The sequence below is a fragment of the Trichechus manatus genome, unplaced genomic scaffold (assembly GCF_000243295.1).
Source record: "Trichechus manatus latirostris isolate Lorelei unplaced genomic scaffold, TriManLat1.0 scaffold00233, whole genome shotgun sequence".
NCBI classification, from domain to species: domain Eukaryota; kingdom Metazoa; phylum Chordata; class Mammalia; order Sirenia; family Trichechidae; genus Trichechus; species Trichechus manatus.
Window position 1 is genome coordinate 68,895 of NW_004444169.1, and position 11,354 is coordinate 80,248.

An 11,354-nucleotide genomic window follows, 5' to 3' on the forward strand; every position below is an offset into this window, starting at 1 on the left:
TTCTGACTGATAGCGACCCTATAAGACAGAGTAGAACTGCCCATAGGCTTTCCAGGGAGCAGCCGGTGGATTAAAACTGCCAACCTTTTGGTTAGCAGCCTGAGCTCTTAACTACTGCACCACCAGGGCTCCAGCGACCCTGTAGGACACTGCAAATCAGATAGATCAAAACTTAGAGCCCCGCACACCCAGGCCAGCTGACTCCTAGCGAGTGATCTCACTAAGCCCTGCCACTGACTGGGAAGGCATCTTCAGCTCTGTTGACTAGAGAGCAAATCAAGCCTCAGAGACTGGATTCAGCTCGTTCTCCAGTCCCCCAAGCCTGGGCCAAGCACAGGAACGGGGCTTCTAGGGTCCATTTGGAACTCCTCTGTACCTTGGAAGCCAGAGCCAGTAACCGCCCAAAGTGGTCCCTGATTCCTCGCCCTCCTTGTCCCGGAGCCAATCAACTGCCCCTTTGCAGGCTCCTTGTTTATTCAAATCTGTTGAACTGGGACAACGTGGCCAAAGATGGGATGAGAAAGGGCTTTTGGGAAGCCCAAGAATGGGTGTCCACCTGGGGTCGGATGGAAACCAGGAGGATGGGCTTGGGGGTTGAGGTGGTCAAGACTTCCATCAAGGGCTGTGGATGATCCCCACACTGATGTGGGGCAGACTTTATTGTCCCTCCACACACACAATGAGTTGTTTCAAAAGAGACACCTCCCACAGTGGAGTGTTCCATCTCTGCTTTTCTCCCTGCAGTGATGTGTTCCAGAAAGGATGATTCCATCCTAAACACCTCATCTCTTCACACTACCTGAAGGTGAGACCCAGGAGGGTCTTTTCATACGTATGGCCTGTGGATTATTCTCGTGGTTCTCAAACTTGACCATGCATCAGAAACACCTGGAAAACTTGTTAAAACAATTGCTGAGCCCCACCCCCACAGTTTCTGATTCAGTGGGTCTGGGGTGGGGCCCAAGAATTTACACTTCTAACAAGTTACCAGATGATGCTAATGCTGCTGATCCAGGAACCAGAGTTTCAGAACCACAGAATTAGTCCATCCTCATCCTCCCTCCAACACTACTAAGTGGACTCTTTTATTCCCATCTCTCTCCACCATATTACTAGTGAACTGCCTGTCTAAGTTTCTCGGTGTTGCTATAACAGAAATACCACAAGTGGGTGGCTTTAACAAACAAATATTTATAGTCTCACAGTTTGGGAGGCTAGAAGTCTGAATTCAGAGCACCAGCTCTAGGGGAAGGCTCTGTCAGTGTCTGCCCTGGGGGAAAATCCTTGTCTCAGCTTCTCTGCCCAACAATCCTTGGAGTTCCTGGGTCTGCCTCCATTGTCTTCAGATAGTGTGGGTCTTCCACCTGTGCCTGCTTTCTTCTGGGCTTAATCTGCTCTTTTATATCTCAAAAGTGATTGGTTTAAAATACATCCTACACTGATATGGCCTCATTAATATAACAAAGAAAACCGTATTCCCAAATGAGATTACATCCACAGGTGTAGAGGTTAGGATTTACAGTACGTATTTTGGGGGGACACAATTCAGTCTATAACATGGCCCTTCCCTGTCTCCCTCCCTCCACCACCTCCCAACGCACCCAGATGAACAGTCTTATCACCAGACTCTGAAGATCTTGAAAAGAGTAAAGGTCTAAGCATCCAGTCACTGCCACAGAGCCCCTGCCACAAGAGTGATGTGAGTATGCCAGTAAACAAGCACCACTGATGGACAGCAGCAAGGCAACATCTATCAAAATGAAAAAAAATGGAGACATCCTTGGAATACCAGGTCAATAAGGGCAGGGACGTTTGTCTATCTAGTTTTCTTCGTCTCACCAGTGCCCCGCAAACAGTAGGCACTCACTGGATAATTGTTCCGTGACTGAACTCTTTGACCCAGCAATTCCACTTAAAAGAATGTATGGGGCTGTGTGCACAAAGAAGGTGGTAGCAAAGAATCAGGAAAAACCTCTAAATGTCGAATAATATCTATGACCATTGGTTGGCAAATGAATGATAGGGGGTTAATGTCATACCATGGAGCACCCACTAGCTCTAAATAGAATGAGGGAAACAGTCTGCACTGAGCAGAGGGATCTTCTTCAGGACATGCTGTTAACGTAGGGGCAGGGGAGCAAGTGGAAGAAGGTCATAGTGGGACCTGGTGTATGTCGGGGGCGGGGGGAGTTAAATGCAGAGAAAAATGTTTGAAAGAAAACAAGGAAACACAGAACTAATACCACCAGTAACCTGGGAAAGGAAAGATTGAGGGGAAGGAGATGGCCTGTATAGTCCATGTGCTAATTTACTGATGGACTCTTTTACACCAGTCCGTATTCACGTATTTGAGTAACTCTTCATAATGGAAAGTCATGTGATGAAAACAATATCTGCGTAACAGAGTATTTGTGTGTGAGGGAGGATATCTGGAGGATGTCCAGGAATAGGGTTCTTAAACTTAAATAAGCCAGGGGCCAGAGAAGTAATGTACGTAAGAGAACTCAGCTCATCTCAAGATAAAGAAAAGCAACACAATGGAGAAGATAAATGTTTCTTGCCAATCAGCTTCTGGAGTGGGTATTAATAGAAGCGATGGGGTTGGTGCAGACTCCAGACCCACACCCTGTCTGAGGGGGCATCCATGGTGCAGCTCTCACCTACTGTCCTTGTGCAGGAATGAGATCTCCACATGGCTAGGGTTTGTGATTTTCCCTGAGAAGCTGGAAATCTCGGTTCTTGTGATCTCCTGTTTTTTTAAATGATAGAAACATTAACGAAAAATTATGGTTCAGTCCAGCTGTGTGTAAGCCATATAGAACAATGGATCTGGCCGCTCCGGTCTCAGGCAGGTTTTTCTGAGACCCTTCTGGAGCTCTTTCAGAAGAGAGCAGGAGATCAGGAAATGTCTTTTGAATGACTGAGTGAATGAATGAGTAAATGAACTAATACCCAGACCTGCAGAGGGGTCCCTGTTCTCAGCCAGTAATGTACCTTGTGATGCCCACCCCCTGAGCCTCTTTCTTGTCTGATCCTGGGCTCCTGGATAGAATAGACAGTCAGATCCCCACCATCTGGAAGGCACAGTCATTGCCCTCTCACCCTTTTCCTCCACCTGTTGTGTCTTGCCAGTGCTGCCTACAGCAGCCCACTCTGCTTCCTCAGTTTTCAGCCCTACCAAACCCCCTCAGGGGTGGACCCCTCCATGTCATATCCACCCCCAACCCAGGCAGTGATCAAGAGCTTGGGTTCTGCTGTTTCCCTGAATGTGAATCTAGATTCTCCTCTCCATATCAGCTGTGTGACTGGGGACCATTCCCTTACCTTCTCTGCACCCCAGTCTTCCCTACTGTGAGATAATGTAAATCCTCATAAGTTATTGTTGTTACGTGCCATCTAGTTGATTCCGACTCAGCGACCCGATAGGACAGAGTAGAACTGCCTCGTATAGTTTCCAAGGAGCAGCTGGTGAATTCAAACTGCTGACCTTTTGGTTAGCAGTCGAGCTCTTAACCATTCATACAGGTTGTAGTGAAGAGTAAATGAGATGATCCCAGTAAGAGCCTTCACAGGCCCTGGCACATAACAAATGTAAAATAAACAATAGCAAGTATTATTATCGTTTGTGTCATTATTATTGTTACCAGAAATGCTCATTTTAATCATCACTTAAACTCCTTTAATACTCATAAACGTCCCTGAGATGTGGTTATTATTACTATCATCATTTTACAGATGAGTAAACTGATGTACTAACTTACTCAAGGTCACCAGAACAAAGAGAGGAAATGCCAACACTCACGCCTAGGTCTGTCTGGCCCCAGAGTTCCTGCCCATAACCCCTAACTGTGCTTACTCCATAGTAGTATCAGTGACCTCAGTAGCCGCTGAGGTCATAAAAGCAGCCAAAGCTGAGCAAAGACCCCATCTTCACAGTCCCTGAAAAAGATGTCCTCCCCAGGTCATGCTGTGGAAAGACTAGATATTAGGAGAATTCTCAGTCTCAGTGAGCCACTCCTCCCTCTGCTTATCCTCTGGGCTGGAGAATCCATCTATGAGTCCTATCTTCCTGGGACTTCTGAGCCACCTGCAGGGCCAAGTCCAAGGCTGACCTGTGCAGCACACACCTATCTCTGCACTGCTGGGTAGAGTATGATGATTCTAGGGACCCTCTGCCCTTGGACCCAACTGACTCTTCACACCTCCTTGCTGGCACTCTCCCCTTTGAGTAGCTGCAACAGCCCATATTCACCCAGTGGATGAGGAAACTGAGATACCAAGGAGTTAGACAACTTGCCCAGGATCTCACCACTAGTCCATGGCAAAGCATGGATTCACACACTGCACATTCTGACTCTAGGCCCCTGACCTAAAACAACATCCTATTCGGCCTCTAGTTTCCAATGCTCTTTAAATGGTGCCCGCATGCCATGTGCCCTTGTGATGGTTACTTTTATGTGTGAACTTGGCTAGGCTATGATTCTCAGTAGTTTGGCAGATACTGGACTAGTTGCTGTTCTGTAATGTAATGTAATGTAAAATAATGTAATCACTTACCATGATATGATTTGATATGATCAATCAGTTGAAAGGGGAGTTTCTTTGGGGGTGTGATCTGCCTCTCTCCCTCTCTGCCTCTCTCTCTCTCTCATACATACACATATGTCTTAGTTACCTAGTGCTACTGTAACAGAAATACCACAAGTGGATGGCTTTAACAAACAGAAATTTATTCTCTCACAGTCTAGGAGGCTAGAAGTCCGAATTCAATTCAGGGTGCCAGCTCCAGGGGAAGGTTTTCTCCCTCCATCAGCTCTGGAGGAAGGTCCTTGTCATCAATCTTCCCCTGGTCAAGGAGCTTCTCAGTGCAGAGACCCCAGGTCCAAAGGATGCACTTGGCTCCTGGCACTACTTTCTTGGTGGTATGAGGTCTCTCTGCCCATGTCTCTCTGCTCGCTTCTCTCTTTTATATTTCAAAAGAGATTGACTTAAGACACAACCTAATCTTGTAGATTGAGTCCTGCCTCATTAACATAACTGCTGCTAATCCCACCTCATTAACATCATAGAGGTAGGATCTATAACACATAGGAAAATCACATTAGATGACAAAATGGTGGACAATGACACAATACTGGGAATCATGGCCTAGCCAAGTTGACATACATGTTGGGGGGACACCATATATACCGTATTTTTTGCAAATAATGGGCCCCAATTATCCATGGATCGCCTTTTCCCTAGCTTGCTTCTGGAGGAAGGGTCCAGTTAAGAATAGCAGAAAGTAACACCCCCACGCAGCGCCTAGAGCAGTGACTCAGAGATTTTGCCCAGAGAGAGAGGCAGTCCATAAGAAAAGAGAGCTCCAAAGTTTTCCCCAAAGGAACTGACTTTATTTAAAACAGAGTGTGGGAAACTTCAAGCCTAAAAGTGCTGTCAAAAACAATAGTGATTTTGCCAGTAAGCAATTAAAAGGAGGCTGTTAGCTCTATGAGAGCAACAAGCTAAACCAATTGAGGTTCTAGCCAGGGTAATTAGACAAGAAAAAAAAGAAAAGGCATCCAGATTAGAAAGAAAGAAGTAAAACTATATTTGCACATGACATGTTCTTGTGTATAGAAAGTCCTAAGAAAGCCACTAAAAAACTATTAGAGCTTAGAAACGAGTTCAATGAATTCACAGGATGAAAGATCAATATATATAAATCAACTGTATTTCTATACACTAGAAAAGAACAACTTAAAATGAAATTAAAGGAACAATTCTATTTGCAATAGAATCAAAATTAATAAAATACTTAAGAATATATTTAATAAAAGAAATGTAAGACCATACACTGAAAACTGCAAAACAACATTGAAAAAAATTAAAAGATCTGAATAAATAGAAACACATCTAATGTTCATGTATCAGAAGACTTAATAGTGTTAAGATGGCTACACTCCCCAAATTGATTGTACAGATTCACTTTCACTCAAAATTCTGCCTTTTTTGCATAAATTGACAAGCTGATCCTAAAATTGAAAAAATTAACTCAAAATGGATCAAATATATAAATTAAAAACAAAGACTATAAACCCCTTAGAAGAAAACAAGCATAAAACTTCATAACAGTGGATTAGGTAATGGTTCCTTAAATATGACAAGAAAAGCACAAGTAACAAAAGAAAAAATAAATTGGACTTCATCAAAATTAAAAACTTTATGCTGCAAAGGACACCATCAAGAAAGTGAAAACAGAACCCCTTGAACAGTTGAAAATTATTGGAAATCATATACCTGATAAGGGATTTGTATCTATATTATAGAAAGCACTCCTACAACTCAATAATAAAAAGACAAATATCTCAATTTAAAAATGGGCAAAGGATATATACAAATGGCCAATAAGCACATGAAAAAATGCTCAGTACTATTAACCATCAGGAAAAATGCAAATAAAAACCACATGAATTGCCATTTCACACCCACTAGGATGACTGTAATTAAAACAAACAAAAAACAGTATAATCCAAAATAACACACTTCTAAAAGACAAGCGTTGGCAAGGATCTAGAGAAGTTGGAACCCTCATACCCTACCAATAGGAATGTCAAATGGTGCCGCTGCTTGACAGTCTGGCAATTTCTCAAAGGGTTAAACATGAGTCACCATATGACCCAGGCAATTCTACTCCTAGGTATATACCCAAGAGAGATAAAAACATGTCCACACAAAAATTTGTATATGAGTGTTCATAGCAGTCTTATTCATAATAGCCAAAAAGTGGAAACAAGCTAAATGTCTATCAACTGATGAATGCATAAATAAAATGTGGTATATTCATACAATGGAATATTATTTGGCAATAAAAAGAAAAAAAGTACTAATACATGCTACAACATGGATCAATGTTGGTAAACATTATCCTGAGTGAAAGAAGCCAATCATAAAAGATCACATATTGTATGAATCCATTTATATGAAATTTCCAGAATAGGCACATTTATACGGACAGATAGTAGATTAGTAGTTGCTTAACATTGGGGTGGAGGGGGAAGAGGAGTGACTGCTCATGTGTATGAGGTACTTGAGGGGATGATGAAAATGTTCTAAAATTGTGGTGATTGTTGCACAATATACTAAATGTGAATATACTAAAAACCATTGAGCTGTACACTTTAAAGGGTAACTTGTGATATGACACCAAAAGCACAAGCAACAAAAGATAAAATAGATAAATTGGACTTAATCAAAATTAAAAACTTGTGTATCAAAGGACTTTATCAAGAAAGTAAAGAGACAACCTAGAGAATGGGATAAAATATCTGGTGACCATATATTTTATAAGGGTTTAAGACTGAAAAAATATAAAGAACTCCTATAATTCAACAACAAAAAGACAACCCAATTAAAAAATGGGCCAATGACTTGAACAGATATTTCTCTGAAGAAAGTATGTAAATAGCCAGCAAGCACATGAAAAGCTGCTCAATATCCTCAGTCCTTAGGGAGATGCAAGTCAAAACCACAATGAGACAGCACTTCACGTGTACTGAAGTGGCTATTATCAGAAAAATAGAAAATAACAAGTGTTGGCAAACGTGGAGAAATTGGAACCCTCGTGCATTGCTGGTGGGAATGTAAAACAGTGCAGCTGTTGTGGAAACCAGTTTGGTGGTTCCTCAAAAAGTTAAACTTAGAATTACCATATGACCCAGCAATTCCACTCCTAAGAATATACCCAAAAGAATTGAAAGCAGGGACTTAAACAAATACTTGTACACCAGTGTTCATGGCAGCATTATTCACAATATCCAAAAGATGGAAACAACCCAAGTGTCCATCAAGAGATGAATGAATGAACAAAATGTGGCATATACACACAATAGAACATTATTCAGCCATAAAGAGAAATGGAGTTCTGATACATGTATGGACATGGAAGAACCTTGAAAACATTATGCTGAGTTGAATAAATCAGACACAAAAGGATGAATATTATATGATCCCACTTATATGGAATATATATAATAGGCAAATGTGTAGAGGCAAAAGTTTATTGGTAGTTACCAGGGGCTGAGGGAGATGGAGGAATGAGGAGTTATTGCTTAAGGGGTATTGCATTTCTCTTTGGGGTGATGAAAACTTTTGGAAATGGATAGTGGTGATGGTTGCACAACATGGTGAATGTAATTAATGTCACTAAATTGTACACTTAAAATGGCAAAATTTTTGTTATATATATTTTTTACAAAAATAAACATTTTTAAAGGGTGAATTCTACCTCAGTAAAGCTGTTATTCAAAAAAAAATAATTGAAGGAACTTTTTGTGGTGATGGAAATGTTTTATATCTTGTGATGGTGTCTACATAGATGTATATGTTAGTCAAACTCATCAAACTACATCTGAAATGAGTGCATATGTAAATTGTACCTCAACAAAGTTTTTTCTGAAGAAAAAAAAGTAAAAAGATGGTAAAAATATACCAAGCAAACACTAATAAAAAGAAAGTTGCGGTGGTTGTATTAAAAGTTGCAGTGGTTGTATTAATATCAAAGTAGAATTCAGAGCAAAGAATGTTCCCAGGGATACAGAAGGCTATTTTATAATATTATCATAAGATAAATAATAATTCATCAGGAGGGCATAACAATTCTGCATATTTATGCAACTAATAACAGAGCTTGAATATATATTAAGCAAAAACTTATAGATCTGAAAGGAGAAGTAGAAAAATTCAGAGTTGAAGAATTTAAGATGTCTTTCTCGGTGATCAATAGGACGAGTAGACAGAAAAAAAAATAAGAATATAAAAGATTTTAGCAACACTATCAACCAAACTTACCTAACTGGCATTTATAGAACATGCCACCCAACAGCAGAAGAATATATATTCTTTTCTATTGCACACGGAACATTTACCAAGATAGACCATTGTAGTTGGTTGAAGTGGCTCCAAAAAATTTATGTCCAAGTTCTAACACCCAGAACCTGTGAATGTGACCTTACTTGGAAAAAGGGTTGTCTTAGGCTGGGTTCTCTAGAGAAGCAAAACCAGTAAAGCATATAAATAAATATTTAGAGAGATTTATATCAAGGAAATGGCTTACACAGTTGTAGAGGCTGGAATGTCCCAAGTCCGTGGATCAGGATGGAGGCTTCTCCTGATTCACATAGCCACAGGGGCCGGGGAACCCAAGATTGGCACATCAGAGAGCATGGCTCTTGCTCACAGGCTATGAAGATCAACGAATCCCAAGATTGGCAGGCAAGACCACAGGTAAGCTGCTAGCTCAAGTCCCAAGAACAGGAGGTCAGATGAACAGGAACCAGCTGCAGGATCCAGAGCGGGCAAAAGACAGAACGTCCGCTTATATTCAGATGCAGGCCACACGCCCAAGGAAACTCCCTTTCAACCGATTGGCTACTCACAGCAGATGCCATCATGGGGGTAATCACATATCAGATCTCAACAGGGAAGTGATCACAACATTATACGACTACCAAAACACTGAGAATCATGGCCCAGCCAAGTTGACACACAATCTTAACCATCACAAGGGTCTTTGCAGATGTAATTAAGTTAAATATCTTGAAATGGGATCATTCTGGATTTAGGGTAGGCCCTAATTCCAATGACAGGTGTCTCTATAAGAGAAAGGCAAAAGGAGATTTGAGACACAAAGACACAGGGGAAGGTGGTGTGAAGAGAGAGGTAGAGATAGGAGTGGTGTGTCTACAAGCCAAAGAACACCAGAGATTGCCGGCAGCCACCAGAAGCTAGGAAAGAGGCACGTAATGGATTCTCTCTCAGAGGCTCCAGAAGGAACCAACCTTGCTGACACCTTGATTTCAGACTTCTGGCCTCCAAAATTGTTAGAGAATAAGTTTTATTTTTTGTTTTAGCCACCAAGCTTGCAACAATTCGTTATAACAGCCCTCCGAAACTAATACAACCATATTCTGAACCATAAAATGAGTCTCCATAAACTTAAAAGATTTACATCATACAAAGCATTTTATCTCAATACAGTGGAATTAAATTAGAAGTAAATTTAAAAGGGTATTTGGAAATATGCAAACATTTGGAAACAAAATACCACACTTCTAAATAACTATTGTGTCAAAAAAGAAGTGAAATTAGAAATAATTTTGAACTTAAGAAAAATGAAAAAGAGCAATATCAATATTTGTGGGATGAAACTAAAGCAGTGCTTGTAGGAAATTTTATAGCATTAAAATGCCTATTTTGTAAAAATAGAAAGATCTCAAAGACTTCAGCTTCTGATAAAATAAACTAGAAAGAAGACCAAATAAAAACCCAAGGTATGCAGAAGAAGGATAAAATAAGAGCAGAATTCAATAAAACAAAAAAAGGTGAAAATACAGAAAATCGATAAAACCAGAAGTTGATCTCATTACAAGATCAATAAAATCGCTAAAATCCTAGGCAAAGAGTGAATCGACGCCAGAAATAGCAATTGCTGGAGAAGGTTCCCACTAGTTTCGCTATGGCGGGCGATCCCCCCAGACTCCTGGCAGTAGCCCAATGTGTACTTGGAGACCAGCATGGGAATCACTGTGCTGGCGGTGTACCGGAAGCATGCTCCGAAGACCTGTAAGAACTTTGCTGAGTTGCTTTGTCGAGATCGTTACAATGGCACCAAATTCCACAGGATCATCAGACTTCATTATCCAGGGAGGTGACCCAACAGGGACAGGTCGAGGTGACGCATCTATCTTCAGCAAGCACTTTGAAGAAGAACTTCATCCAGACTTGAAATTCACAGGGGCTGGAATTCTCGCAGTGGCCAATGCAGGGCCAGACACCAACAGCAGCCAGTTCTTTGTGACTTGCTCCCACCCAGTAGCTCGATGGCAAACATACCATTTTTGGCTGGGTGTGCCGCTGCATAGGAATGGTGAATCGAGTGGGAATAGTGGAAACAAACTCTCAGGACTGCCCTGTGGATGATGTGAAGATCATCAAGGCATACCCTTCTGGGTAGACTTGCTGCCTTTCTGGGCACACCCAGATCTTTGGGTACTCTGAGATGGCCCCAGGGAACCAGCTTCCAGACCTAGACCTAGAATGACATATAACTGTAAACTTCATTTTGGCCTTGCAAATCACGGAGTTAAGGAAGCCTGGGGTCTTGAGTGAGTTAGAGATGGAAATGCATTTTATACTTTAACAGGATGCTTCTTTTTCCCCCGTGCCGAGGTTGTCAGAACATTTGCAGAAATGCCCATACATGTTGAGGCACAGGTTACATCCACTGCAAATGATCCCTATTGCTCCTCCTTGTGTGTGTCTTCTGTTATACACTTGGAACAAAGTGATGAAGCAAAATCTCTGTCAGTCCACAG

At 41.4% G+C, this 11,354-nt stretch overlaps 1 pseudogene; it reads left to right on the forward strand.

The window, feature by feature from the left end:
• LOC101342641 (peptidyl-prolyl cis-trans isomerase-like 1 pseudogene) overlaps nt 1-10,993 on the forward strand; it is a 14,386-nt pseudogene extending 3,393 nt beyond the window's left edge.
• Nucleotides 10,994-11,354: the final 361 nt, after the last annotated feature.